Genomic DNA, 8,191 nt, shown 5'->3' with positions numbered 1-8,191 from the left:
AAAATCCTACGCCCCTGCCGGGGAAGTTTACCCGTGCTGAAGCCACACGCCTGCGACGCATCGTCACGGAGACAGCAGTGACACCAGCCCGCCGCGCCATGATGCGCCTCCAGACCTGGCAATCAGCCACTTGCCGCTCCTGTCCAGGGAACCAGCTGCTGGATCAGAATCACATACTCTGGGGCTGCTCGGATCTCGCCGAGCACCGGAGAAGAGCGATAGCCACCCTACCTCCTACTCTGAGGTCTCAGGATTCGGACGCCTGGCGCCTTCCCACTGGTCCCCCCCGAGAGACGGCGCCTCATATTCCAGTCGTTACTTTAATTTTTACAAGAGTCAAAAATGATGAATAACATATGAACCTCCTCCTTTATCCCTCCCCCCGCCCTGATGGATTCATTTCCTGGGGGCGGAAACTTTTTATGATTATTTTAATAAACGTTCCAACAACAACAACAACCATCCGGACCACGAGCGGAGGAGGCCGGACTAGGCGAAGGCGGCACGTTTTGATGACGCGCGCGTCAGGTGATACGCCATCCGCTGCGAAAATTTCTCCTCCGTCTGGTCGTGTGAATGCACCTTTAAGGTACGCTGAGATCGAAGTCGCTGCTCTTTGAAGCATCGCGCCCTTCTGAATTAATTAAGACGTTTTACACCTGACGTGGCGTACAGATGTCGTCTGCGTACATTTATACCTGGACATTACTTGATATGCGTTCCACGAGGCTGATCCGAACAAGGTTGAATAGTGCAGGGCTCAAGACGCCACCTTGGGAAACACTCCGATGTGTGTACTGTAGAGAGGTCGGGCTGTGATCGGTGTACAAAAACGAAGACCTCATGTGTAAGTAGCTGCTGGCCCAGTGATACACTCGACCACCAAGGCCAACCGATTCAAGAGCATCAGGTATGGCGTCATGAGACACATGGTGTTAAGTTCCTTTTACATCAAGAAATATGGCGACGGAAAACAGTTTACTTATCTTTTGATGTTTTGTCAATGGAGCAACGGAGACGTCAAAGTTCGCCCATAGGAGTTGGATAAACGTTGTAGACGTTCCAGGTACCACTCCAGTCTAACGAGCTTCATTCGCTCCAACATCCCTACGCAACTAGCAAGCGCGATTGGGCGGTATGACGTGAGCTCTAAACCAGACTTGCCAGGTTTGAGGAGTGGTATACCAGGTGGCTGGTCTTCCTTCCATTTATGAGGAACGTTTCCACCCCTCCAGGATACGTTTAATATGTCCAGCATTTCGCACCCCTTTCGCCGAGGTGGCACAAGACGCGGGGCGATTTGCCATCTGGTTCGACCGATAACACAATGCAAGAGTCACATGGGGCTCCTCAGTGGTGAAAGCCAGGTCCATGCGTGAATCCCGTCAATGTGGAATGCTATTAGTAGCGAAGAAGCTTGTGCAAGTAGATTGGCCGGCAATCCTCGCACAGAAATATCCCGCACCTCCACCAATAATGTTACGTGCAGGTGATGCACACGGCTATTTGCAATATATTTACACGTAGGTCAACGGTGGCCAAGACGGCGACCCTATATCAATCGCGAACAGGTCGTCTTTCTCCTTTTCAGTGCAGCCACACTGTGGTGGCAGTTCCGTATAAATATTGTGCTACTTCAATATCCTGTCGATGTTCCAACCTGCCTCATCCCCTCGGCCGCACAACATATCGTATAGGTTAGTTCCGGCTAGGAAAAGCGCCAAGGCTTTGTAAGGAAGGTGCTGTTCGTCAAATACACGTATACGCCTCGCACCGTTCTTATATGACACAGAGGTTTGAGGTAGTTTAGGGATTCACAATACTGAGTCCACCCTTGAGACTTCAGTTAATCAATGCGACGCTGTATCTCCTTTTGCGTGCGCCGGGCTGTCCTTAGATTATGGATGGACTTTATACGTCGGTATCTTCGATCGACAAACCAATTAATCGCCTGAAGTCACCCCCACTCCACGTCTGATTCTGCGTTCCTTACTGATAACATCAGCGTGCACATAGCAAGAAATCTGAGCCGGTGGCAGGAGCTGATGTCAAGAAACTGAAACAAAACTTATTGATGCGTTTTTATATACCCACGAAATTGCCTCGCGCCAGACAAGATAGCATATCCAACCCGACCCTTCTTTTACAGCGAAGCTGCTAGCCTCTAGTTGGTCGGGATTTTTCGTGTCCGCGTGCGCGGCTCTCTCTCACACAAAAAATGTGGGCCGATCCCGGAGACAGTAACAAAGAAGCGCTCAGTGTGCTGCTTCTCCAAGAGGCATCACATGAGCCCATCAGTTGACATCAACACTTGACGAAGACGTCATCGCGCGACGTCACGTTTTACGTGATGACGTCATCAGATTACGTCGCCAGACGATAACGAATTACAATCCGAAGATAACATTTCTGCAGCTTGTGTATAAGTCACGCTTTACGAATTCTCTCACGCTATTTACTCCGAGATATTCAGTTAGCTGAATAACGCACTTGCGCTTTGCGGATGTCCTAGGAGATGAACGATGCATGCTGCACTTCCGCACATGTGGCACGTATGTGTCTGGCATTGATGCGTGGGCGCTCTGTCCATTGCATCTGTCGAACAGGGTGTGCTGCGACTGTAATCGACATTGTGGCGAACACTGTCCAAAAACAGTACCTCCTCTTAGCGGCCGCGGCCACTCGGACAAACTTCAAACGGCAGCTGAAAAAGGGCTTTGTCGTTGCGCTTCCGCGTAACAGGAATATGTTTTCTCGTATAATGTCACGTGGTCGTGACGGTGAAGAAAACCGTCGCAAAACTATGAATGACGAAACAGACTTTTTATTGGGCGAACCTTTGCCCAGAAAAGCAAGTTACACTCGAAGCAGAATAATAGCGGCAAACTCAGTCGGCGACCATCGAAATCTGATCAGCGGCGAAACGCATTGGCTTTTATACATGAGTAAACGAAGGTTCCAGAGTAATCCCTGGTGCCCGCGTGTCTTCCAGAAAGTACTTTAGACAATTCGCGTCGCTAATACAATCAGATTACATAAGGGTCGGTGACAACAGACAACTGATAGAAGCATCGATTACGTTCAAGAAACTTCCGATACATTCAGGCGCGTCCTGCGCCGAGTGATAACGTTTAACATTTGTTAGTCGGTGAAAGATAAGTACACGTGACAATATTCAAATTACAATTCGTAGCTATCATGCATGTCTACAGCTTTTGTGTAAGTCGTACTTCACGAACTCTCTGACGCAATTTACTTTGGTAAATTCAAATACTGTACTTTCCGGTGTATAAGATGCGTTTTTTTTTCTGAATTTTTCGTAGGTGCGTCTTGTAGAATGGTGCGACTTATGTACGCTCTTTTTTTGTTTTCCGGAAAAGCTGCCATCAAAATCGGATTCAATGTTATGGCCACACGATGCGCGCTGGTTGACTTAACTGCAGCTACGGGTTCTGTGCACGCAATCGAGGTGGCGGGTACGTTCTTCTCGTGATCGAGTTCCCGAGCGCTGTGCGAGAAGAACGGAGCAGCAACGCAAGCGGCGGCACGCAGGCCGACTGCGAGTTGGGCGACCCCGCATTCGTCGCATATGAAGATTGCTCTGCTGCTGCATCTGCTGCAGATTGTTAATATACGGCGCGCCGCTGCGCAAACAACGCAGTTGCTACGAGTACAAGCCGCACACCTCCCTCCCACGCTGCCTGTCCGCTTTCTTCCTTTGGGCATAAAGAAATTCAAGAGGGGACACTCAGCAAAAACTGGCAACAGGAAATGCTTCACCATACGTCACGATATAGTCATAGAGAAAGAATTTCAACAAGAGGGGACACTCCCATTGAGCCCAGCGGTTCAATTGACTGCAGCACGCCAAGCGGTGGGCATAAATCACTTCCGGTTTCGGTTTCGGGCGCGCGCATTTTGAATGCAAGCTAGCACGCTGGCTGCCCCCCCCCCCCTTTTTTTTTTGCTCTTCGTGCGGAATCGGTTTATTTGGTAAAAATGATTGCGAACGGTCTCGTCAAGTCCCATCGAATCTGTGCCACGTGCGATTTCACAAAGTAGACGCAAGACCTTTTGTGAAAAATACCCGCCGCGGTTGCTCAGTGGCTATGGTGTTGGGCTGCTGAGCACGAGGTCGCGGGATCGAATCCCGGCCACGGCGGCCGCATTTCGATGGGGGCGAAATGCGAAAACACCCGTGTACTTAGATTTAGGTGCACGTTAAAGAACCCCAGGTGGTCCAAATTTCCGGAGTCCCCCACTACGGCGTGCCTCATAATCAGAACTGGTTTTGGCACGTAAAACCCCACAATTTCTTTTCTACCTTTTGTGAAATGTGGAAATATTTATTTTGCTCTATATAAAAGCTCGTTCTGCAGTTTGTGCGTTCATCCAACATTGTGACCCCAGGTAAGCAGTAGTTCCCGTATGAAGCTACACCGGACGGCACCAGCTGAAAAAAAAGTAAATTACAAGCATGTTACATTTACAAGCACGTAACAGCATGTTACAAGCATGTGTCATTTTGGTATTTAGACATAGGAATACTGTGTGTAGAGGCGAAATGTGCGAAAGCGGTCAATGGGCGGCATTACAAACAAAAGAAATTCGCTTTTACATACATGGCGTAGAAAATATCCAACTCAACCCAAACAATACCATAAAATATGAAAACATCTGATTTCCAAGCGTTCCCCCATTTCCGGCCATTATTTCCTGCACTTTGGCCGCACAAATACACGGGCGACTTCGCGTTTCCAAAACTTGGCCTCGGGCGACGCGACGGTATACGCTACTTACACAGACGGACGCAACAGAGGCTCCCAGCCGGACCATGCTAGACGTTCGCAGAATGTCTTCTATTCACACGCGACAAATGCGTGGCTGCAAAGCCTGTTTTCAGTCCTTTAGAAGACGGAATTTTCGAATGACAAGTTTCTGATATGTTCCTCGGCGTTATCTTTTGCGCGCTCATCCGGCGCCAGCAACACCCTCCCATTAAAGTCCCTATATAAGAAAAGTACCGCCATCCTTTGATCAACGCCGCTTCTCTCTCTCCTGTATCTCCGATTGGACAATGATAGCGCGCGCTTTTCTTTTCTTTATATTTTGTTTTTTTCCACCTCAGAGCCATGTCGAAAGTCCTCTGCGCAGCCGCAGTCACTGGCAGCGGCGCGCGCTCGGCCTGAAAGCTTCAACGTAGACTTTCTAGGGGCGCTACCATCGACTTGCCTTTCGCAAGCAAAAAGTAAAGAAAAAAGCATGCGCTATAGGAGAGGAGGCGGCGGAGGAAAGAGTAGATGGCGGTACTTTTCTTATATAGTGACTTTACTTCCCATATGTTATCACTCTTGGCAATCGCCCATCGCGTTTTCAACAGGCGTGAGTACCGAAAGAAGGTATATGTTGTTGCGGGGCCACAAAAAACGTCACAAACTTGTCCCTCTTATGTCATATTCGGCTAGCCGTCTTAGAGCGCTCTGGTAGCGCTACAAAGGTCATGTAAAACGGTTACTAAGCGTTACTATTTGCAGAAAAGGGTCCCTCTGTTGATAACGAAGCAGGATCATCCCTTCCATACCCGGTTATTGTCGTAATACAGCTTTAAAGTCGTTTTTCACCACTTTTGTAGCACGACCAGAGCGCTCTGAAACGACCATTCGAAGATGCCATAAGATTCATTACACGCCAAACTAACTTTATCACCACGGCCGAGCTGTTTTTCGCTAACTGCGTCTTAAGTCTCGGTCCGTGCCGTAAGCCTAATTGCGTCGTAAACTGTGAAACAAGATTTCTCAACTTGCCGTAGTCTAATAGTGCAGTGGTGTCTTGTCCCAGTGCAGAAGGAACACAAGAATATGCCGAGAGCCCAATAAACCAGGTTATATTAAAAAAAAAAAGGATACAGACAGGTCGCTGCGCGCGAGCGCTCAAACGCGCGCGCAGCCGTCCTCGCTGGCTTCGGGGGAGTGTCTGGCGGATGACGCATGCATCTGGCGCGTCACTGGCCTGTCGCTATGTAAGGCACGAAAAATGAGTCGCAAAGTTTAAGTTCATTTATACGCAAAACGTTTTAGTTTAAAGAGTTTAAAAAATAAATCAATGTCTTAAAGCACTGCACGAGCCTGATTTTTCGGCCCGAGCCCGGCCCGGGCCCGCTTTACGAGGCCCGAGCCCAGCCCGGGCCCGTAATACAAAGCCCGAGCCCGGCCCAGGCGTACATGACCGAGACCAGCCCGGGCCCGGCCCGGCCCGGGCCCGTGGTTCCAAGCCCGGGCCCGACCCGGGCCCGTGTTACTGAGCCCGGACCCGGCCCGGGCCCGGGCGTTCATTACTAAGCTTAGTTACGGGCCCGTGCGCATGACCACGCCCAGCCTGTAAGAAAAAAAATCTTTTTTTTTTAGTTACAGATTGTACCGTATCTGTCAGCCTCACCTTCTCGAGGTTTGATCAGCTGCAGTATACAAGCAATAAAAGGCCGAAATCTTTGTTTCTCCCACGGGAACATCAGTAATCCGGCCCATTGCCTGTGCTACTATTCTTCTGGTGGTGCGCATGCACTTACCTTGATTTGTACGATATGGTTCTATGATGTCATTTAGCATGCAAACATACAGAGCATTTCATTGGACCAAATTTTTAAAGATTACCTGTGGCAGATAGCACAGTTATAATCCTTGATCTAAACTACTCGATGAGGCGGCCATTACTTCCACGAGAAATCAGAACGCCCAATTGAAGAATTAACATAATTACGCTAATGAACGTTTAATTAGTTATTTTAATGCACATCTTTCAATCTGCGAATTATAGCCACCGAGTTCGCAAGGCGTATCCACTTGGAACGAATTCTCAGGACTAAACCAGTTTCGAGATAATTTTCAAAGTTTCCGACGAAATCAATCAAATCAAATCAATTTATTGTCCAGTTTACACGCTGGACGGTCATTTTGGACTAAAAGCTACATATGTAGCTTGACGTGACCCAAAAGACCAGGCAAGGCAATAGTACAGCAAAGAGTGTGCACACAGGCACAATAATTCACATATATTTCCAGCTGTCGCTGGAATTCCTCATAGACGAAATAGCTATGAACGTAAAGACAAAGAATATTTGCGTCACGGCGAGTTAACAGAATTGGAAAAAGTTTTAACAGAATGCATTTTAAACAACACTACAATAACAATACTAGCTATACAAAACAATGCAACACCAGCTATACAACATAGCATGAGACTGAATTTTACAAGATCAACATTTGCTAAGAAAACGAAACAGGATTTACATTATATACTCAGAACCATACACAAAGGCAGAATAATGATACACTACCAGCGACCAAAGTGTCAGCTGAGTTCTTTCTTACTGAAATTACCGCCATTTTTGTATCTGTTCAAAGTGAATGGTAGGTTATGTATTAAAGACTGATGCTTATAGAGTGTTCTGAAGTATGGAACTGACCATATCTCAGGATTTCTTGTGTTCGCATTAATGCGACGACGCTCTAAGGAGGCTAATTGTTTTATGTAGTTCCAAGCTAATTCTGACATGGATGGCCTAATGGATGGTCAAAACGCGTAATTGAACATTTACCATAATTACGCGAATTAACTTTTTAATTCATTTTTTATGGCACATCTTTCAATCTACGAATTATAGCCGCTGAGTTCACAAGGCGATACACTTGGAACGAATTCTCAGGACTGAACCAGTTTCGAGATATTAATTTTCAAAGTGTCCGACGAAATGCATGGGCGTTCCATTTCACTTTTTGAGGAAAACGCTGTTTTATGCATTGAAGCACAAAAGTAACTGGCCTTAGCGCTAAAATAATGCCATAGTATCGACACTGGTAATAGTGCGATCGCAAAAGCGGTAACATGGACATGGTTTGAGGAGTGGTTCTTTGTATAATTTATTTGTCCTTACGCGGAAACAATGTTCGTTTTTGCGGAAAAGAAAAAAAATTAGCGCAGCTTGCACTGGCGGCGCAGTGCTAAAGTGACAGCGGAGATGATCGGCACCTAGCTAGTCCTGGCTTTTGGGCTAGACTAAGTACTACCAAGTCATCCCCAGCATATCCCGGAATTTATTTATTATTGATTGATTATCGATTAGCTATTGATTGGCTATTTATTGTCTATTGCAAGATATTGGCCACGTATTTGGGATAGGCTAAGCACTACAAAG

At 47.3% G+C, this 8,191-nt stretch overlaps 1 pseudogene; it reads right to left on the bottom strand.

Moving 5' to 3' along the window:
• Positions 1–63: 63 nt before the first annotated feature.
• LOC125943357 (uncharacterized) overlaps positions 64–8,191 on the bottom strand; it is a 31,746-nt pseudogene continuing 23,618 nt past the window's right edge.

Source organism: Dermacentor silvarum, chromosome 1 (genome assembly GCF_013339745.2).
Source record: "Dermacentor silvarum isolate Dsil-2018 chromosome 1, BIME_Dsil_1.4, whole genome shotgun sequence".
Taxonomy (NCBI): Eukaryota; Metazoa; Arthropoda; class Arachnida; order Ixodida; family Ixodidae; genus Dermacentor; species Dermacentor silvarum.
This window is presented reverse-complemented; position numbering and strand designations above follow the sequence as displayed.